Source organism: Entelurus aequoreus, linkage group LG05 (genome assembly GCF_033978785.1).
Source record: "Entelurus aequoreus isolate RoL-2023_Sb linkage group LG05, RoL_Eaeq_v1.1, whole genome shotgun sequence".
In the NCBI taxonomy this organism is placed as follows: domain Eukaryota; kingdom Metazoa; phylum Chordata; class Actinopteri; order Syngnathiformes; family Syngnathidae; genus Entelurus; species Entelurus aequoreus.
Genome location: NC_084735.1, coordinates 85698807 through 85722693, shown reverse-complemented (window position 1 = coordinate 85722693; position 23887 = coordinate 85698807). Strand labels below are relative to the sequence as shown.

Sequence of the window (23887 nt, the reverse complement as noted above, 5' to 3'; positions counted from 1 at the left end):
CAACGATTTGCAAGTAAAAAAAACCTTTGTTTTAATTTTTAATTTTTTAATTTTTTTTTATTGACTTCCAGCATCAGACATTCCTATCCATTACATCATATTCACACACATCATATATCTGTTGTCTGCCCTAAATGTCCAAATATTTTTTGTTTATATCCCAACCATACCACCTACCCCACCCTCCCCCAAAAAAGACAGAAACAGCAAAAAAAAAAACAAAGAAGTATCTACAAATACATCAATTAAATAAACAAAAAAAAGAAATAATACATTAATAATAATAATAATCAGAAATAAAATAGAAATATATAAACAGATATATATATATATATATATATATATATATATATATATATATATATATATATATATATATATATATATATATATATATATATATATATATATATAAATAAATAAATAAATAAATATATATATTTATATATATACATACATACATAAATATACACATATATAGGGAGTAATCTTTATTTTTTTATTTTTTTAAGCAGTACAATCACTAATTTGAAAAATTAATTTAAAAAAAAAATGTTTAAATAAAAAAAAATGTATTTGAAAAGCAGTAGAAAATTGATGGATGAATGGAAAAATTTTCTTTAATTAAAAAAATTAATAAAAAAAACCTAAAACGTTTATCTGCGCATTGTGCCGTCCGCCAAAAATAGCAATGAAGAAAAAGCAGGGTGGGTGGGGAGTAAAATGGCGGACAGAAGAGAGGGGAAACGTACAGGTTAAGCTTCTTACCCCTCTCTCCATTTTCCTCCCCACTCTGCTTCTTCTTCTTTGTTATTTTCGGCGGACGGCACAATGCGCAAATAGCAGTAGCTCATTTTATTAACTGAAGACAATTGTTTGTTTTTTCCACTTGCGAATAAATGTTTTACTTGCAAAAAATTGTTTTATACCTGTAAATTGTTTCTTTATTTGAAATTGCTTCTCTTACTTGTGAATCGTTGTTTAATTGAGTACAATTTTTGTTATACTTGTGAATGTTTTTATGGGTTATACTTGTGTAGTGCTTTTCTACCTTCAAAGTACTCAAAGCGCTTTAAGTTCAAGTTAAAGTACCAATAATAGTCACACACACACTAGGTGTGGTGAAATTATTCTCTGCATTTGACCCATCACCCTTGATCACACCCTGGGAGGTGAGGGGAGCAGTGAGCAGCAGCGGTGGCCGCGCCCGGGAATCATTTTTGGTGATTTAACCCCCAATTCCAACCCTTGATGCTGAGTGCCAAGCAGGGAGGTAATGGCTCCCATTTTTATAGTCTTTGGTATGACTCGGCCGGGGTTTGAACTCACAACCTATTTCCACATTCACACACTGATGGCGGGAGCTGCCATGCAAGGCGCTAACCACGACCCATCAGGAGCAAGGGTGAAGTGTTTTGCTCAAGGAAACAAAGGACGTGACAAGGTTGGTAGAAGGTGGGGATTGAACCAGGAACCCTCAGGTTGCTGGCACGGCCACTCTCCCAACCGCCCCATCACTTTATTGCAGAAAATGTTTTTTATACTTGCCAATTGTTTTCCTGATTACAGAAATTCGTTTTTTTGTTTTACCGGCGAATCGTTTTCTTAATTGAAGAAAATTGTTTGCATACTTGCAAATTTATTTTTGTACTTGTAAAAAATGGTTTTATACCTGCGAATTGTTTTCTTAATTTAATAAAATAGTTGTTTCTTTTTACTTGCAAATCGTTTTTAATTGAAGAAAATTGTTTTTCTTTTTGTTTTGTTTTTTACTTGCGAATCGTTTTCCTGATTAAAGAAAATTGTTTTTTTTGTTTTACTTGCGAATCGTTTTCTTAATTGAAGAAAACTGTTTGCGTACTTGCATTTTTTTTACTTGTAAAAAATTGTTTTATACCTGCGAATTGTTTTCTTAATTTAATAAAATAGTTGTTTCTTTTTACTTGCGAATCGTTTTTATTAGAAGAAAATGTATTTTTTTTAACTTGCGAATCGTTTTCTTAATTGAACAAAATAGTTTTGTTTTTTTTACTTGCGAATTTATTTTAATTGAAATTTTTTTTTATTTTTTTTTTTTTACTTGCGAATCGTTTTCTTAATTAAAGAAAATTGTTTGCATACTTGCAAATGTTTTTTTTACTTGCATAAATTTGTTTTTATACTTGCGAATCATTTTCTTGACGGAAGAAAATTGTTATAATACTTGTACATTGTTTTTTTAAATTGATTTTCTTACTTGTGAATCGTTTTTTAATTGCATACAATTATTGTCGTACTTGTAAATTGTTTTATTTAACTGCAGAAAATTGTTTTTATACTTGCAAATTTTTTTCTGATTAAAGAAAAAAAAATTTTTTTTTTTACTTGCGAATCGTTTTCTTAATTGAAGAATTTTTTTTTTTACTTGCGAATTGATTTTAATTGAACACAATTATTTTATTTTTTTTTACTTGCGAATCGTTTTCTTAATTAAAGAAAATTGTTCGCATACTTGCAAATTATAATTTTTTTACTTTCAGAATTTTACTGTGAATTGTTTTCTTAATTTAATAATTCTTTTTACTTGCGAATCGTTTTTAATTGAACACAATTTGCTTTTTTTTACTTGCGAATCGTCTTTTTAATTAAAGAAAATTGTTTGCATACTTGCCAATGTTTTTTTTTACTCTCAGAATATTTTTTTTATGCTTGCGAATTATTTTCTTGACGGAAGAAAATTGTTATTATACTTGTACGTTGTTTTTTTTTTTAAATTGATTTTCTTCCTTGTGAATCGTTTTGTAATTGCATACAATTATTATTATACTTGTGAATTGTTTTATTTAATTGCAGAAAATTGTTTTTATACTTGCGAATCGTTTTCCTGATTAAAGAAAACTGTTTGCATACTTGCACATTTTTTTTTGTACTTGTAAAAAAATGTTTTGTATCTGCGAATTGTTTTCTTGATTTAAGAAAATAGTTGTTTCTTTTTACTTGTGAATCGTTTTTAATTGAAGAAAATGTTTTTTTGTTGTTGTTTATTTACTGCGAATCGTTTTTTTAATTGAAGAAAATTGTTTGTTTTTTACTTGCGAATTGATTTTATTGAACAAAATTGTAGTTGTTTTTTTACTTGCGAATCGTTTTCTTCATTAAAGAAAATTGTTTGCGTACTTGCAAATGTTTTTATTTACTTGCAGAAAACTGTTTTTATACTTGTACATTGTTTTTTTTTAAATTGATTTTCTTACTTGTGAATAACTTTTTAATTTAATACAATTATTGTTATACTTGTGGATTTTTTTTAATTTAATTGCATAACATTTTCTTTATACTTGTGAGTCGTTTTCCTAATTAAAGAAAATAGTTGTTGTTTTTTACTTGCGAATCGTTTTCTTAATTAAAGAAAATTGTTTGCATACTTGCAAATTATTATTTTTTACTTGTAAAAAAAAAAGTTTTATACCTGTGAATTGTTTTCTACGGAGCCCCTAAAGCAGGGGTGCTCACACTTTTTCTGCAGGCAAGCTACTTTTCAATTGATCAAGTCGCAGGGTTCTACCTCATTCATATATATAATTTATATTTACTTATTTATGAAATATATGTTTTTGTTAACAAGTTAAAGGTGTTTAATGATAATGCAAGCATGTTTAACACATATAGTTAATATTGTTAATAAATTAAAGGTTTTTAATGATAATACAAGCATGTTTAATACATATAGTTAATATTGTTAACAAGTTAAAGGTGTTTAAAGATGATGCAAGCATGTTTAACACATATAGTTAATATTGTTAATAAATTAAAGGTTTTTAATGATAATACAAGCATGTTTAATACATATAGTTAATATTGTTAACAAGTTAAAGGTGTTTAAAGATAATGCAAGCATGTTTAACACATATAGTTAATATTTTTAACAAGTTAAATGTGTTTAAAAATAATACAAGCATGTTTAACACATATAGTTAATATTGTTAACAAGTTGAAGGTGTTTAAAGATAATGCAAGCATGTTTAACACATATAGTTAATATTGTTAACAAGTTAAAGGTGTTTAAAAATAATACAAGCATGTTTAACACATATAGTTAATATTGTTAACAAGTTAAAGGTTTTTAAAGATAATGCAAGCATGTTTAACACATATAGTTAATATTGTTAACAAGTTAAAGATGTTTAAAGATAATGCAAGCATGTTTAACACATATAGTTAATATTGTTAACAAGTTGAAGGTGTTTAAAGATAATGCAAGCATGTTTAACACATATAGTTAATATTGTTAACAAATTAAAGGTGTTTAAAGATAATGCAAGCATGTTTAACACATATAGTTAATATTGTTAACAAATTAAAGGTGTTTAAAGATAATGCAAGCATGTTTAACACATATAGTTAATATTGTTAACAAGTTGAAGGTGTTTAAAGATAATGCAAGCATGTTTAACACATATAGTTAATATTGTTAACAATTGAAGATGTTTAAAGATAATGCAAGCATGTTTAACACATATAGTTAATATTGTTAACAAATTAAAGGTGTTTAAAGATAATGCAAGCATGTTTAACACATATAGTTAATATTGTTAACAAGTTGAAGGTGTTTAAAGATAATGCAAGCATGTTTAACACATATAGTTAATATTGTTAACAAGTTGAAGGTGTTTAAAGATAATGCAAGCATGTTTAACACATATAGTTAATATTGTTAACAAGTTAAAGGTGTTTAAAGATAATGCAAGCATGTTTAACACATATAGTTAATATTGTTAACAAGTTGAAGGTGTTTAAAGATAATGCAAGCATGTTTAACACATATAGTTAATATTGTTAACAAGTTAAAGGTGTTTAAAGATAATGCAAGCATGTTTAACACATATAGTTAATATTGTTAACAAGTTAAAGGTGTTTAATGATGATACAAGAATGTTTAATACATATAGTTAATATTGTTAACAAGTTAAAGGTGTTTAAAGATAATGCAAGCATGTTTAACACATATAGTTAATATTGTTAACAAGTTAAAGGTGTTTAATGATAATGCAAGAATGTTTAACACAGATAGTTAATATTGTTAACAAGTTAAAGGTGTTTAAAGATAATGCAAGCATGTTTAACACATATAGTTAATATTGTTAACAAGTTAAAGGTGTTTAAAAATAATGCAAGCATGTTTAACACATATAGTTAATATTGTTAACAAGTTAAAGGTGTTTAAAGATAATGCAAGCATGTTTAACACATATAGTTAATATTGTTAACAAGTTAAAGGTGTTTAAAGATAATACAAGCATGTTTAACACATATAGTTAATATTGTTAACAAGTTAAAGGTGTTTAAAGATAATGCAAGCATGTTTAACACATATAGTTAATATTGTTAACAAGTTAAAGGTGTTTAAAGATAATGCAAGCATGTTTAACACATATAGTTAATATTGTTAACAAGTTAAAGGTGTTTAAAGATAATACAAGCATGTTTAACACATATAGTTAATATTGTTAACAAGTTAAAGGTGTTTAAAGATAATGCAAGCATTTTTAACACATATGGATTCCTTTCTTTCATGAAGACAAGAATATACGTTGGTGTATTACCTGATTCTGATGACTTGCATTGATAGGAATCAGACAGCAGTGCTGATAACGTCCACATTTTCAAATGGAGGAGAAAAAAAAGTCCTCCTTTCTGTCTAATACCACATGAAAGTGGTTGGTTTTTGGCATCTTATTTGTCCAGCTTCCGTACTCCTTTCTATACACTTTACAAGAAATACATTGGCGGCAAACTCCGTAGCTTGCTAGCTTGTGCACGCCAGCTTTCTGAGACTCTTACGTTGTTAGCGCAGGCAGGATGAAGCAGCGCTTTTATTGTGCAACTGTGTACTCGGTCTTTGGAGTTTTGACGACAGGTACGGCGCGAGAGTCTGTTGAAATAAAAAGAGTTTCTCGCCTTCCTGTCGGTCATTTTTTCTTAATAATGAGCTGGCAGCAGCCAGCGTCATCTCAGAAGACCCTTCGAGGTGCCGTGAATGTCAATCAAGTGACGGAAGTGACGTCATAGTGAAGATTTATGATCGCTCGTTTTTAGGACTATTTTTTTAATGCCTGGCTGGCGATCGACTGACACACCCTCTGTGATCGACCGGTAGATCGCGATGGACGTAATGAGCACCCCTGCCCTAAAGGGACAGGGGGGAAAGTTTCTTGTGATACATGTCTAAAAAAACAAACAAAACAAAAAATTATAAAAAATATGTTTTTTTTATAACTTTATAAAAAGTTTATTGTGCGCACGAGATACATGTCTAAAATAAAAAAATAAAAAAATTATTGACATTTTTTTCCCCCCCCATGTCCCTTTAGGGCAGGGGTGTCCAAAGTGCGGACACCCCGCCACACATTCTGGAAATACTATTGCAAAAATAAAAAAGAACATTAAAAAAAGTGGAATGAGGTGAAATATAACGAGAAAAAGTTGCAATGTTGACACAAAAGCTGCCATGCAGGCTGTTTTTTTTTCTTTTGTCTTTTTTTCTTTTTCTTTTTTTGCCATTGCTCAAAAAAAAAAAAGACAAAAAAATCCATGTTACAATGAAGTATTTTCAAAAGCTCCAATTAGTTCAAATATTTCACTTTAAAATGTTTTATGTGGTAATTATTGCATATATTGTGTAGTTGCCTTATAAAAAACATTGTTTTCTTTGACAAAAGAGCATAAAACAAACAAAATAATAGTTCAAACGTAAAATGGACAGATATATCTGAAGTTGATCTCGTAACTTAAGACATACTTGCCAACCCTCCCGTCTTTAGCGGGAGAATCCCGGTATTCAGCGCCTCTCCCGACAACCTCCCGGTATTCAGCCGGAGCTGGAGGCCACGCCCCCTCCAGCTTAATGCGGACCTGAGACTGAGTGGGGACAGCCTGTTCTCACGTCCGCTTTCCCACAATATAAACAGCTTGCCTGCCCAATGACGTCATAACATCTAGGGCTTTTATAGAGTGCACAACTGCGCACACAACAAGGAGACAAAGCAGCAGTACGAGGAAATTACAGACATGGCGGCCGAAATGATAGACTCATCATGAAGGAGAAGTTAAACAGGACAATACTGCCATCTAATGGCTAGCCACCGGAACACTGAAATTCAAGTATATATTTTTTTTCTATGTAAATAAAAAAAAAAAAATATATATATATATAGCTAGAATTCACTGAAAGTCAAGTATTTCATATATATATATATATATATATATATATATATATAGCTAGAATTCACTGAAAGTCAAGTATTTCATATATATATATATATATATATATATATATATATATATATATATATATATATATATATATATATATATATATATATATATATATATATATATGAAATATATATGAAATACTCGAGTTGGTGAATTCTAGCTGTAAATAACCACTTTACTTACTTTCAGAATTTTACTGCGAATTGTTTTCTTAATTTTATAAAATAGTTGTTTCTTTTTACTTGCGAATCGTTTTTAATTGAGAAAAAATGTATTTTTTGGTGTTTTTTTTTACCTGCAAATCGTTTTCTTAATTGAAGAAATTTTTATTTATTTTTTTACTTGCGCATCAATTTTAATTGAACACAATTATTATTTTTATTTTTTCACTTGCGAATTGTTCTCTTAATTTAATAAAATAGTTGTTTCTTTTTACTTGCGAATCGTTTTCTTAATTGAAGAAAATTCTTTGCATACTTGCAAATGTTTTTTTTACTTTCAGGAAAAAAAATGTATGCTTGCGAATCATTTTCTTGACGGAAGAAAATTGTTATTATACTTGTACGTTGTTTTTTTTAAAATTGATTTTCTTCCTTGTGAATCTTTTTTTAATTGCATACAATTATTGTCATGCTTGTGGATTTTTTTAAATTTAATTGCAGAAAAAAAAATTATACTTGCGATCCGTTTTTTTTTTTTTAATTGAAGACATTTTTTATTTTTTGTAACATTTTTGTGTGTTTGTGGAATTAGGGCAGTCATTTCCCTCCACGCACACGCACACACCCCCTCCGTGTTGTATCATGCGGTGATGTTCGCTGTTGCAATGTTACAGTGGTCGCCGAGGCTGCCTCGCTCCCATTGGCCGAGCCGCGTACCACGTGGTGGGGGCAGTCACGCGCTTTCCAGGAAGTGTGGAAGGAAGAAGGAAAAACAAAACAAAGCCCTGCGAGCAGTGACAGCGTGAGGACTAAAACCCTGGAAGCTGCGGTACCAAAAAAAAACAAGACTTTTTTTTTTGTTTCTTTTTTTAAAAGAGCTTTTCTTGCACGCTGAGAGACGCCGACGGCGCCCGCCTGGAGGTGAGTGCTCGCTCTGGGACAACTTTGGTCCACGGCGTGTTAATGAAAGTGGGTTAGCTGGCGAGGTAGCGCGGCTCGGACGAGGAAGAGGCTTGACGGAGGCCATTCCGAGCCGAGCCGAGCTCCTCTATTTCCGCATTAAAAAACCTCCACCGTGGAGACAACAACACAACAGCGTGTTGCGTGTCCGTTGTTGTTGTTTTTTTTGTGGCGTGTTATCTTTACTTACGCGCTCCAAATAAGCACATTTTTGTTCTTTTTTTTTTTTTAAATAGTGCTTAATCATCATTGCTGCCATTAGCACTTTCGCGCCGTCTTTAATTCCCGCGTTCAAAATAGCGCTTATGTAAGAAGCGACTTGGCCACTTTAAACTATCCACAATGAGCGTTCCCACGGCACATAAACACCCGTGTAGTCACCACGTGTGCGTGAAAGTGGGTTGCTGTCGTTTAAAAGTGAAGTAAAAACGTTGACTTTTTTTTTTCTTCCTCTCCCAGCAGGTACACGCCCCCCCCAACACACACACTGCTAGAACATTCCTTCGGGTATTTCCCCCCTCGTTGTTGTTGTTAAATAAATAAAAGAAGCACAAAAACATCATGAAAGACATGTTTTAAAGTTTTACTTTCGTTTTACGTCAAACGACTAGCTAGCGAGGCTAGCCATGAGCTAGTTGAAAGTGTGTCATCGTTGGTGCAAACATCTAACAGCTAGCGCGGAGGTGGCTGCGGGCGCACGTTAAGTGGATGTTTGGTGGATCGTGGACGTTGTTTTTGAGTCGCTAAAACGCTTTTCAATGTTTGTATTTAGGCCACCGCCGTGGAGGCCTCCAACTTGTTTATCTTCAACCTCAACCGAGCTTGAACACGGGCTCTTTATTTTGTAGCAGCGAGTAGCCTTGACGGCAGCGGCGGCCAATCGGACAGGCTTGGAGGCGGGCCCCGCAGCGCCTGTCAGCCAATGGGGAAGCAGGATTACGTGGGTGTTGGCGCCGTTAAGTTAGGTTGAGGCTCTGTTTTGCTTGTCTGACCCACTATATTTCCCTTTTTTAATATGACACTAACTCAGTGGTTCTTAACCTTGTTTGAGGTACTGAACCCCAGCAGTTTCATATGCGCATTCACCCAACCCTTCTTTAGTGCAAAATAAAATGTTGTTTTTTTTCAAATTCAAGACAAAGTTATATGTTTTTGGTAACACTTTAGTATGGGGAACATATTCTAAGTAATAAAGACTTAATTTAGAGTTATTTGGTTAGGTTTTGAGGGTAGGGTTAGAGCAGGGGTGTCAAACTCAAATACAGAGTGGGCCAAAATGTAAAACTGAACAAAGCCGCCGGCCAAGGTTGAACAAATTAACCTTTTAATAGGGACCCAAACACATTTTGCATTGAATATTGAGCAAGAAAGGCTTATATAACTTTATAGTGACATGCAAAATCGAGTTTCATATAATAATAATAATAATTAAAAAATATCAGTGGCATATCAAATACAATTTAAATAAAAATGTAGTGCCTCTTTTCTATTTGCAGCCTTCAGCCCTGTACAGGTTACACTGAGGGTGGTGGCATAAACAACTTTAACACTGTTAGAAATATACGCCACACTGTGAATCCACACCAAACAAGAATGACAAACACATTTCGGGAGAACATCCGCACAGTAACACAACATAAACACAACAGAACAAATACCCAGAACCCTTTGCAGCACTAACTCTTCCGGGACGCTACAAAATACACCCCCGCTACCTCCAAACGCCCCCCCCCCCCCCCCCCAACTCACACACCTTGGAGCGGTGAATGCGGCGGCACCGCGGCTGTATATAATAGGCGGGCCAGCTCTAGTGTTAATTTGATATCGCCTCAAGGGCCAAGTGAAATTACACGGCGGGCCAAGTTTGACACCCATGGGTTACAGCAGGGGTGTCAAACTCAAATACAGAGTGGGCCAAAATTTAAAACTGAACAAAGCCACGGGCCAAGGTTGAACAAATTAACCTTTTAATAGGGACCCAAACAAGTTTTGCATTGAATATTGAACAAGCAAGGCTCAAATAACTTTATAGTGACATGCAAAATCGAGTTTCAAATAATAATAATAATAATAAAAAAATATCAGTGGCATATCAAATACAATTTAAATAAAAATGTAATGCCTCTTTTCTATTTGCAGCCTTCTGAGGTAAATATCAACATTAACTTTTCCCACAGGCTAATACATTTGAAAATAAAATAACAATGAATAAACCAACCATTCAGGACTTTAAACTGCTCAGTTTGCAACACACTGATCTAATCTGATGTGCCCAAGCCAGATAACTGGCATCTTTTCTTGGATGCTAGATCATTAATGTCGGGGCTCAGGTTTTGAGCTGAGGCAACCTTCATTATCGAACGAAGGTGTTCATCAGCCATTATATCTCGTGGTCCACCCGGACCACAGTCTTGGGGGCGTGCCTTAAAGGCACTGCCTTTAACGTCCTCTACAAGCTGTCGTCACGTCCGCTTCTCATCCATTCTAACAACGTGCCGGCCCAGTCACAAGATATGTGCGGCTTCTGTACGCACACACACGTGAATGCAACACATACTTGATCAACAGCGATACAGGTTACACTGAGGGTGGAGGCATAAACAACTTTAACACGGGGCGGCGTGGCGAAGTTGGTAGAGTGGCTGTGCCAGCAATCGGAGGGTTGCTGGTTACTGGGGTTCAATCCCCACCTTCTACCATCCTAGTCACGTCCGTTGTGTCCTTGGCCAAGACACTTCACCCTTTTTCCTGATGGCTGCTGGTTAGCGCCTTGCATGGCAGCTCCCGCCATCAGTGTGTGAATGTATGGGTGAATGTGGAAATACTGTCAAAGCGCTTTGAGTACCTTGAAGGTAGAAAAGCGCTATGCAAGTATAACCCATTTATTATTATAACACTGTTAGAAATATATGCCACACTGTGAATCCACACCAAACAAGAATGACAAACACATTTCGGGAGAACATCCGCACCGTAACACAACATAAACACAACAGAACAAATACCCAGAACCCTTTGCAGCACTAACTCTTCCGGGACACTACAAAAACGGTGAATGCGGCGTTACAACGGCTGTATATAATAGGCGGGCCAGCTCTAGTGTTGATTTGATATCGCCTCAAGGGCCAAGTGAAATTACACGGCGGGCCAGAGTTTCACACCCATGGGTTAGAGGGTTAGGGTTATAATAAGGCCATGCCGAATAAGGCATTAATAAGTACTTAATAATGACTAGTTAAGAGCCAATATGTTACTAATTTGCATGTTAATAAGCAACTAATTAATGGTGAATATGTTCCCCATACTAAAGTGTTACCATGTTTTTTTTCTGGTGCCCAAAATGAACCGTGCATGAACATCGCCTTGTTCAAACAACAAAACCAACACAGTGCATAAACTCACAACAAACTACACACCTGCAAACCAGTCAGCTGTTGCCGTATCCGTAATACGCCGATAGGGAGAAGTTTGTATTTACACGATGAGTCGGGTGTGTTTTGACCTCCACCGAACCCCTGAGGCCGACTCACAGAACCCAGGTTAAGAACCACTGCACTAACTCAAGGCGATCACTGTTCTTTAGGAAATGATGATACATAGGGATTGTTGTAGGATGCAAAAGTTTGTGCTTTAAGCCTACAACAACAACAACAAGGAAATAATCATATTCAATACTAATTACAAAACCCAAAGCCAGTGAAGTTGGCGCGTTGTGTAAGTCGTAAATAAAAACAGAATACACTCATTTGCAAATCCTTTTCAAATGATATTGAATTGAATAGACTGCAAAAACAAGATATTTAATGTTCCAACTGAGAAACATAATTTTGTTGTTGTTGCAAATAATCATTAACTTAGACTTTAATGGCAGCAACAAAGTTGGCACAGGGGCATTTTTACCACTGTGTTACATGGCCTTTCCTTTTAACAACACTCAGTAAACATTTGGGAACTGAGGAGAGCAATGTTTCAAGCTTCTCAGGTGGAATTCTTTCCCATTCTTGCTTGATGTACACTACCGTTCAAAAGTTTGGGGTCACATTGAAATGTCCTTATTTTTGAAGGAAAAGCACTGTACTTTTCAATGAAGATAACTTTAAATTAGTCTTAACTTGAAAGAAATACACTCTATACATTGCTAATGTGGTAAATGACTATACTAGCTGCAAATGTCTGCTTTTTGGTGCAATATCTACATAGGTGTACAGAGGCCCATTTCCAGCAACTATCACTCCAGTGTTCTAATGGTACAATGTGTTTGCTCATTGGCTCAGAAGGCTAATTGATGATTAGAAAACCCTTGTGCAATCATGTTCACACATCTGAAAACAGTTTAGCTCGTTACAGAAGCTACAAAACTGACCTTCCTTTGAGCAGATTGAGTTTCTGGAGCATCACATTTGTGGGGTCAATTAAACACTCAAAATGGCCAGAAAAAGAGAACTTTCATCTGAAACTCGAGAGTCTATTCTTGTTCTTAGAAATGAAGGCTATTCCACAAAAGTGTTTGGGTGACCCCAAACTTTTGAACGGTAGTGTACAGCTTAAGTTGTTCAACAGTCCGGGGGTCTCCGTTGTGGTATTTTAGGCTTCATAATACACCACACATTTTCAATGAGAGACAGGTCTGGACTACAGGCAGGCCAGCCTAGAACACTCTTTTACTACGAAGCCACGCTGTTGTAACACGTGGCTTGGCATTGTCTTGCTGAAATGAGCAGGGGCGTCCGTGATAACGTTGCATGGATGGCAACATATGTTGCTCCAAAACCTGTATGTACCTTTCAGCATTAATGGCGCCTTCACAGATGTGTAAGTTACCCATGCCTTGGGCACTAATACACCCCCATACCATCACACATGCTGGCTGTTGAACTTTGCGCCTAGAACAGTCCAGATGGTTATTTTCCTCTTTAGTCCGGAGGACATGACGTCCACAGTTTCCAAAAACTATTGGAAATTTGGACTCGTCAGACCACAGAACACTTTTCCACTTTGCATCTGTCCATCTTAGATGAGCTCGGGCCCAGCAAAGCCGGCAGCGTTTCTGGGTGTTGTTGATAAATGGCTTTCGCTTTGCATAGTAGAGTTTTAACTTGCACTTACAGATGTAGCAACAAACTGTAGTTACTGACAGTGGTTTTCTGAAGTGTTCCTGAGCCCATCTGGTGATATCCTTTACACACTGATGTCGCTTTTGATGCAGTACCGCCTGAGGGATAAAAGGTCCATAATATCATCACTTATGAGCAGTGAATTCTCCCGATTCTCTGAACCTTTTGATGATATTACGGAGCGTAGATGGGGAAATCCCTAAATTCCTTGCAATAGCTGGTTGAGAAATGTTCTTAAACTGTTCGACAATTTGCTCACGCATTTGTTCACAAAGTGGTGGCCCTCGCCCCATCCTTGTTTGTGAATGACTGAGCACTTCATGGAAGCCGCTTTTATACCCAATCATGGCGCCCACCTGTTCCCAATTAGCCTGTTCACCTGTGGGAATGTTCCAAATAAGTGTTTGATGAGCATTCCCCAACGTACTCAGTCTTTTTTGCCACTTGTGCCAGCTTTTTTGAAACATCTCGCAGGCATCAAATTCCAAATGAGCTAATATTTGCAAAAAAATAACAAAGTTTTCCAGTTGGAACGTTAAGTATCTTGTCTTTGCAGTCTATTCAATTGAATATAAGTTGAAAGGGTATACATGTATATATATACATGTATATATATATATATATATACATGTATATATATATGTATATATATATACATGTATATATACATGTATATATATATATACATGTATATATACATGTATATATACATGTATATATATATTTGCAAATCATTGTATTCTGTTTTTATTTACCATTTACCCAACGTGCCAACTTCACTGGTTTTGGGTAACACTGGTGACGGTATCACCAACCAATAATAACAAGTAAATAACCACCCAAATAATAAGAATAATAATTGTTAAAAGCCCATTGGACATTCTTTAACTCCGCTTTCAAGCTGTTCCATAGTCTAACCCCACATGTTGAAGCTTCTTCGTGTTATGCGTACTGTACATTCCCATTTTTCCTTTCAGGCAGTGCAGGCTTTTTAGCTCTAAATGTCATTTGTGCAGTTTGTAGTTCCAGTGTAAATATTGAAAAAAGAGGTGCTTGCGATTCTAAACACTGCGGCTTTGTTTCATAGTTTCAGTGTCTGGGGATGCGAGTGTGCGTCGCTGTGCTTTCACACCTTTTTCACGCTTTTGTTTTCATTTGTCCTGATTTTGTCCACTTGACAAAGCAAAACGAGCTCGATGTTTCCAGCCGATGTTTATGCATTTCGTCGGTACGTTTATTTTCCACGGTGGCCGGCAAGGAACACTTGCGGCAACGTCCAAACACAGAAGTTATCCGGAACCAAAAACGCCGTAAAACAAACGCTCCAAAATTAAAAGTTCTGCAATCACCGGGAGAAAAAAACAAACACATGTAAAATGCACACACACACACGCACAAAAATCTTCCACAACCACAACATCAATCTGCCAATTGACGTCAGACTGGATGGACGTCCCTCTTTAAAGGCAGCGTTGAACAAAGACATAAATAAAATGTACATTTTCATTCTGCCTCTCTCATGTCTTTAAAGACGGACGCTCATGTCAGCCTCACCTTGTAGTCTTGACTCCTTGTAGCATGCAGCGTTTTTCTTTCGCACTGGTTTTTGTTTTAAAATTGTGTGATATCATGTGCGATACACGCGGTCCTGCAGCTTTGTTTACGTGTTCAAAAGCTGCACTGACAGTTCACCTCTAAATGTCCTCCAATAAGCACACAAGGTCAGTCTTTTCTGCTATTTTAGTCGAGTCGTTTGCAAAAGGTAAACATGCTAGACTGTAGACTGCTAGGAGCTAGCAGCTACACAACAGCTAAGCACACAATAGCATACAAGCTAGACATATGTCTAAAACAGCACAATATAATAAAGAATCAAATAATTATAGTTGCATATTATTTACACATACAAAGTCTACAAGGAGGAAGCATATTACAAAGTATCCAGCAACAAACGTGTCCGCACCATTCACCTATACATTTTTCATTTCTAAATTTATAGTACGTTGCAGTACAGTTTCCTATGTTCAACATTCACATGTTTCCTACAATCCCAGTAGTTCTACATTCAAACCAGTTCACATTTAAACCGTTTCCACCTTTCCTTACGCATTTAAACGAGCATTCTTCGGCATTCGTGTAGCTAGCAGCTACACGACAGCTAAGCACACAATAGCATACAAGCTAGTAATATGTTTAAAACAGCACAATATAAACAAGTATCAAATAATTATAGTAGCCCATTTACACATACAAAGTCTACAAGGAGGAAGTATATTACAAAGTATCCCGCAACAAACGTGTCCGCACCATTCACCTATACATTTTTCATTTCTAAATGTATAGTACGTCGCAGTACAGTTTCCTATCTTCAACATTCACGTTTCCAACAATCCCAGTAGTTGTACATTCAAACCAGTTCACATTTAAACCGTTTCCACCTTTCGTTACACGTTCCACTCGCATTTAAACGAGCATTCTCCGGCATTCGTAGCTAGCAGCTACACGACAGCTAAGCACACAATAGCATACAAGCTAGTAATATGTTTAAAACAGCACAATATAAACAAGTATCAAATAATTATAGTTGCACATTTACACATACAAAGTCTACAAGGAGGAAGTATATTACAAAGTATCCAGCAACAAACGTGTCCGCACCATTCACCTATACATTTTTCATTTCTAAATGTATAGTATGTCGCAGTGCAGTTTCCTATCTTCAACATTCAAATTGTTCCTACAATCACAGTATTTCCACATTCAAACCAGTTCACATTTAAACCGTTTCCACCTTTCCTTACACGTTCCACTCGCATTTAAACAAGCATTCTTCGGCATTCGTGTAGCTAGCAGCTACACGACAGCTAAGCACACAATAGCACACAAGCTAGACATATGTCTAAAACAGCACAATATAAACAAGTATCAAATAATTATAGTTGCATATTATTTACACATACAAAGTCTACAAGGAGGAAGCATATTACAAAGTATCCAGCAACAAACGTGTCCGCACCATTCACCAATACATTTTTCACTTCTAAATTTATAGTACGTCGCAGTACAGTTTCCTATCTTCAACATTCACGTTTCCAACAATCCCAGTAGTTCTACATTCAAACCAGTTCACATTTAAACCGTTTCCACCTTTCCTTACACGTTCCACTCGCATTTAAACGAGCATTCTTCTGCATTCAAACAATTCCTACTGTACATTCAAGCATGTTATTACTAGAGATGTCCGATTATGGCTTTTTTGGCGATATTCCGATATTGTCCATCTCTTAATTAGCGATTCCGATATCAACCGATACCGATATGTACCATAGTGAAATTTTAAAAAATTATTATGCCTAGTTTTGTTGTGATGCCCCGCTGGATGCATTAAACAATGTAACAAGGTTTTCCAAAATAAATCAACACAAGTTATGGAAAAAAGTGCCAACATGGCACTGCCATATTTATTATTGAAGTCACAAAGTGCATTATTTTTTGGAACATGCCTCAAAACAGCAGTTTGGAATTTGGGACATGCTCTAACTGAGAGAGCATGAGGAGGTTGAGGTGGGGGGGGGGAGTAGGGGGTAGCGAGGGTGTATATTGTAGCGTCCAGGAAGAGTTAGTGCTGCAAGGGGTTCTGGGTATTTGTTCTGTTGTGTTTATGTTGTGTTACGGTGCGGATGTTCTCCCGAAATGTGTTTGTCATTCTTGTTTGGTGTGGGTTCACAGTGTGGCGCATATTTGTAACAGTGTTAAAGTTGTTTATACGGCCACCTTCAGTGTGACCTGTATGGCTGTTGACCAACTATGCCTTGCATTTACTTGTGTGTGTGAAAAGCCGTAGATATTATGTGATTGGGCCAGCACGCAAAGGCAGTGCCTTTAAGGTTTATTGGCGCTCTGTACTTCTCCCTACGGCCGTGTGCACAGCGGCGTCTTAAAAAGTCATGCAATTTACTTTTTGAAACCGATACCGATAATTTCCGATATTACATTTTAAAGCATTTATCGGCCGATATTATCGGACATCTCTAATTATTACAATACTCTACATTTTTTCTGCATTTCAGTTCAGCTCCAGCAGTGGGCAGTCACACACAATTCCTACCGGGATTGTATTTTCTCGTTAAAAAAGTCAAGAATCGATTCTGAATCGAATCGCTATCCCCAAGAATCGAATCAAATCGTGTGGGTTAGGGCGAACATTTTTTCTTCTTTCTAGGGGACGGGGTGTAGCAGAAAATAATTAATTGGCTTAACTTAATGAATTATTGTGACCACCAGGTGCCGCCAACAAACAATTACCACTCCACTTCAACTTAAAGACCGCATTAGTCCACTCCATCCATTTTCTATCGCTTGTCCCTTTCATTCCAGGCGGTTAATAATGAATAAGTTAGTGTTTTTTATAGCTACTATTGTTTTCTGTTTCTAACATCCCACACTCCGAAGCTAGAGATGTCCGATAATATCGGACTGCCGATATTATCGGCCGATAAATGCTTTAAAATGTAATATCGGAAATTATCGGTATCGGTTTCAAAAATTAAAATTTATGACTTTTTAAAACGGTGCTAGGGAGACGTACAGAGCGCCAATAAACCTTAAAGGCACTGCCTTTGCGTGCCGGTCCAATCACGTAATATCTACACACACAAGTGAATGCAATGCATACTTGGTCAACAGCCATACAGGTCACACTGAGGGCGGTCGTATAAACAACTTTACCACTGTTACAAATATGCGCCACACTGTGAACCCACACCAAACAAGAACGACAAACACATTTCGGGAGAACATCCGCACCGTAACACAACATAAACACAACAGAACAAATACCCAGAACCCCTTGCAGCACTAACTCTTCCGAGACGCTACAATATTGAGGTGAAGGCGAATTCGCTTTTAGTGTGACGTTAGCTCATTTTGCCGTGTGTGTGTGTGTGTGTGTGTGTGTGTGTGTGTGTGTGTGTGTGTGTGTGTGTGTGTGTGTGTGTGTGTGTGTGTGTGTGTGTGTGTGTGTGTTACGGACAGCAAAGCCCTGTCTGTCTGTTATTTCACTTGACCTTTTTCTGTGTTGATTGAGCTGTGTTGAAGCAGCAAAAAAGGACATTATGTTAAATGAAGAGTTTCTGTCTCTGATAGTTGATATAATAATGTAATTGCATCATTAAGCCTACATGAACTCCATGGTGTTCAGGGATGAATAGTCTCTCCTATTGCTATTGTACCATTTTTTTCAGCTATAGTTACATGAGTCATTAGTAATGCAGCAGCCTAGTTTTGAATGGCAGGGTCCCTGCTATCACATGTTGATAAAAATACAACATTTACATAATAAAAATCAACTACAGGCTTCCCAAATGCTGTAATAAATTAAGCATGATGAGTTGACTTGAAACTGTTTAAATGTTGCACTTTTTATATGTAGAAGAAAAGTTTTGTCATTTTATTTAATCTGAGCAACAACTTGAGGCAGTTTGATGTTGATTAACGTGGGCAGAATTATTATAGTGTTCCTAATGTTAAAAGGATAAAGCCATTGTTTACAAATTTGGTAAATAAATAACCAAAAAATGTATGTTTTGTTGTTTTCTTACTGTACCGAAAATGAACCGAACCGCGACCTCTAAACCGAGGTACGTACCGAACCGAAATTTTTGTGTACCGTTACACCCCTAATAATGTGTTAATTCCACGACTGTATATATCGTATCGGTTGATATCGGAATCGGTAATTAAGAGTTGGACAATATCGGCAAAAAAGCCATTATCGGACATATTTTTCCAAAACAATATAAGTATGTATAATAATTTTGTAATCGGATCGATATCGGCCAATACTGGCATCTCCAGTATCGGTATTGTAATGGAAGGGAAACAGTTGTATTGGGACACCACTAGTCAGTGTGTTTGTGGTTTTGGGTCACTTTTAGGTCAATTTCTGCTTTCTGCTGAGTCACATTGAGTGTGCAGTAAAAAAAAAAAAAAGGAGCCAAATGAAAAGTGGTGTGTTGTGCAAATATTGTCGTATATTTATCAGTATTGATGCCAGCTGAAGATAACAATGCCTGAGTCGTGCACCCTGCCGTCAATTACCTCATTAATCATGACATGTCTGCTTCCTCTCACGAGACTAGCAGTGAGCTCACATCTGCACGCTTTCATATTTCACATATTTTGCGTTTCTAATACGGCCGTGTACACAGCGGCGTCTTAAAAAGTCATAAATTTTACTTTTTGAAACCGATACCGATAATTTACGATATTACATTTTAAAGCATTTATTGGCCGATATTATCGGCAGTCCGATATTATCGGACATCTGTAATTATTACAATACTCTACATTTCTTCTGCATTTCAGTTCAGCTCCAGCAGTGGGCATTCACACACAATTCCTACCGGAATTGTATTTTCTCGTTAAAAAAGTCAAGAATCGATTCTGAATCAAATCGCTATCCCCAAGAATCGAATCAAATCGTGTGGGTTAGGGCGAAATTTTTTTCTTCTTTCTAGGGGACGGGGTGTAGCAGAAAATAATTAATTGGCTTAACTTAATGAATTATTGTGACCACCAGGTGCCGCCAACAAACAATTACCACTCCACTTCAACTTAAAGACCGCATTAGTCCACTCCATCCATTTTCTATCGCTTGTCCCTTTCATTCCAGGCGGTTAATAATGAATAAGTTAGTTTTTTTTATAGCTACTATTGTTTTCTGTTTCTAACATCCCACACTCCGAAGCTAGAGATGTCCGATGATATCGGACTGCCGATATTATCGGCCGATAAATGCTTTAAAATGTAATATCGGAAATTATCGGTATCGGTTTCAAAAAGTAAAATTTATGACTTTTTAAAACGGTGCTAGGGAGACGTACAGAGCGCCAATAAACCTTAAAGGCACTGCCTTTGCGTGCCGGTCCAATCACGTAATATCTACACACACAAGTGAATGCAATGCATACTTTGTCAACAGCCATACAGGTCACACTGAGGGCGACCGTATAAACAACTTTACCACTGTTACAAATATGCGCCACACTGTGAACCCACACCAAACAAGAACGACAAACACATTTCGGGAGAACATCCGCACCGTAACACAACATAAACACAACAGAACAAATACCCAGAACCCCTTGCAGCACTAACTCTTCCGAGACGCTACAATATTGAGGTGAAGGCGAATTCGCTTTTAGTGTGACGTTAGCTTATTTTGCCGTGTGTGTGTGTGTGTGTGTGTGTGTGTGTGTGTGTGTGTGTGTGTGTGTGTGTGTGTGTGTGTGTGTGTGTGTGTGTGTGTGTGTGTGTGTGTGTGTGTGTGTGTGTGTGTGTGTGTGTGTGTGTGTGTGTGTGTGTGTGTGTGTGTGTGTGTGTGTGTGTGTGTGTGTGTGTGTGTGTGTGTTACGGACAGCAAAGCCCTGTCTGTCTGTTATTTCACTTGACCTTTTTCTGTGTTGATTGAGCTGTGTTGAAGCAGCAAAAAAGGACATTATGTTAAATGAAGAGTTTCTGTCTCTGATAGTTGATACAATAATGTAATTGCATCATTAAGCCTACATGAACTCCATGGTGTTCAGGGATGAATAGTCTCTCCTATTGCTATTGTACCATTTTTTTCAGCTATAGTTACATGAATCATTAGTAATGCAGCAGCCTAGTTTTGAATGGCAGGGTCCCTGCTATCACATGTTGATAAAAATACAACATTTACATAATAAAAATCAACTACAGGCTTCCCAAATGCTGTAATAAATTAAGCATGATGAGTTGACTTGAAACTGTTTAATGTTGCACTTTTTCGGTAATTAAGAGTTGGACAATATCGGAATATCGGCAAAAAAGCCATTATCGGACATCTTTTTCCAAAACAATATAAGTATGTATAATAATTTTGTAATCGGATCGATATCGGGCAATACTGGCGTCTCCAGTATGGGTATTGTAATGGAAGGGAAGGGAAACAGTTGTATTGGGACACCACTAGTCAGTGTGTTTGTGGTTTTGGGTCACTTTTAGGTCAATTTCTGCTTTCTGCTGAGTCACGTCGAGTGTGCAGAAAAAAAAAAAAAAAAAAGGAGCCAAATGAAAAGTGGTGTGTTGTGCAAATATTGTCGTATATTTATCAGTATTGATGCCAGCTGAAGATAACAATGCCTGAGTCGTGCACCCTGCCGTCAATTACCTCATTAATCATGACATGTCTGCTTCCTCTCACGAGACTAGCAGTGAGCTCACGTCTGCACGCTTTCATATTTCACATATTTTGCGTTTCCGTCGATGAATGGCTGAGCGCGACTGAAGAAAGTCGCCATCTCCCGCTCGTTATCCGCGTAGGGAACAGGATCAGTCGGCAGAACATTCCAAACATGGCTCGGCTGATTGCCCTACTTGGACGCCATCCAGCGGTTGGAGGCGGGTCTGTTGTTGTTGTGTGAGCTGCTTGCATGATAGTTTGCTTTGGAATCACACACACACACACACACACACACACACACACACACACACACACACACACACACAGACTGCATGTGTTGTTACGCTATTATTTACTTGACCTACCTTTTTTATGATTATAAACACACATCTAGTCCTGAAGGCTTGACCAAAATGAGCCACATTGAAGCACACTTGTTTTAACCTTTAAGCGTGGACACAGCTAGCAACAATGTATCCCCATGGGCATCATTTGCCTCCGTCTAATAAATACTGGAAGTGTTTCAAAGCACAGTTGAACCTTGGGAAGACGGTGGAAATGACCCTTTAAAGAGGCCGTATCCTGCTTTATATGTATTTATATATGTATATGTACTTAGACATACCATTTTGTATGTACACAGTGTTTCCCACACATTCATTTATTTGTGGCGGCCCGCCACGAAAGAATTACGTCCGCCAAAAATTTAAAAACTTTTTTTTTTTTTTTTTTGTCCTGTCCAGATTCTCAGGCAAATCATATAGTTGATGTAGATGCCCATATAGGCTGTTCAGATTTACTTTACAAAAGAGAAGTGTAGGATACTTCTCTTGTTGCCTTATTTGTATTTGACCACTACTGTTTTCTGTTTATTTGTTACTGACTGTGGCAGGACACCTCTGCCTCTGTTTCCCTTTATGTTGCTGGTAAATAATATGGTTGTACTAGTAGGCTAAAGTTAAATTATTTAGTATGCACTAATTAAAGGGGCAGAGCTTTAAGAGACATTTTAGCTTTTATATTTTATAAGATATATTTTTTGTAAGAACCACAATTAATCAATATATTTCAGTGAATAACTTATTGTTCAAATATGTATATAAATATGTACATAAAGTGTTGTAATTATATTGTAAAATGGATGGATGGATGGAATTTTAAAACAAAACTGTTATTATTAATAAGTAAGTATACATTTTTTCAGCCTTTTTAGAGAAAATCATGTCATTGTAGTAAATTATGCAAATTACTCGATGATGTCATGGTGACCACGCCCATAGCCACGCCCCCCACCGCCACAGGTATCTTGGCAGTTTATGGGAAACACTGGTACATGTATACATAGACATATGCATGTCGATGTATATACAGTATATGTATGTGCACGTGTATGTGGATATACACATACAGTATATGTGTGTATGTATATATATGTACAGTATAAGTCTGTATGTGTATGTTTACATACAGTATATGTACAAAACCCAAAACCAGTGAAGTTGGCACGTTGTGTAAATAAAGACAGAATACAATGATTTGCAAATCCTTTTCAACTTATATTCAATTGAATAGACTGCAAAGATAAGATACTAAATGTTCCAACTGAGAAACAAATTGTTTTTTTTTTGCAAATAATCATTAACTTAGGATTTAATGGCAGCAACACATTGCAAAAAAGTTGGCACAGGGGCATTTTTACCACTGTGTTACATGGCCTTTCCTTTTAACAACACTCCGTAAACGTTTGGGATTTGAGGAGACCAATTTTTGAAGCTTTTCAGGTGGAATTCTTTCCCATTCTTGCTTGATGTACAGCTTAAGTTGTTCAACAGTCCGGGGTCCCCGTTGTGGTATTTTGGGCTTCATAATGCGCCACACATTTTTATTGAGAGACAGGTCTGGACTACAGGCAGGCCAGTCTAGTACCCGCACTCTTCTACTACGAAGCCACACTGTTGTAACACGTGCAGAATGTGGCTTGGCATTGTCTTGCTGAAATAAGCAGGGGCGTCCATGAAAAGGACGTTCCTTGGATGGCAACATATGTTGCTCCAAAACCTGTATGTACCTTTCAGCATTAATGGTGCTGCGGGGAGGCGTGGCCGGCAGACCGACAGCGAGGCGTGGCACGCCGGGGCCGACCCCGAGATGGCGGCGAGGAGGCGTGGCCGGCGGGCCAGCGGCGAGGCGGTGCG

At 36.7% G+C, this 23887-nt stretch overlaps 1 protein-coding gene across 2 annotated transcripts in view; it reads left to right on the top strand.

The window, feature by feature from the left end:
* Positions 1 to 7896: 7896 nt before the first annotated feature.
* The window catches only part of LOC133651190 (CREB3 regulatory factor-like), a 36982-nt gene continuing 20991 nt past the window's right edge, over positions 7897 to 23887 (top strand). The window contains exons 1-2 of one of the 2 annotated variants that reach the window (XM_062049197.1): positions 7897 to 8336; positions 23768 to 23887. The exon at positions 23768 to 23887 is cut by the window's right edge and continues 998 nt beyond it. The gene's annotated coding sequence lies outside the window, so the exon portion shown is untranslated. The remainder of the gene's footprint in view (positions 8337 to 23767) is intronic. The other variant, XM_062049196.1, reaches the window with a different exon arrangement.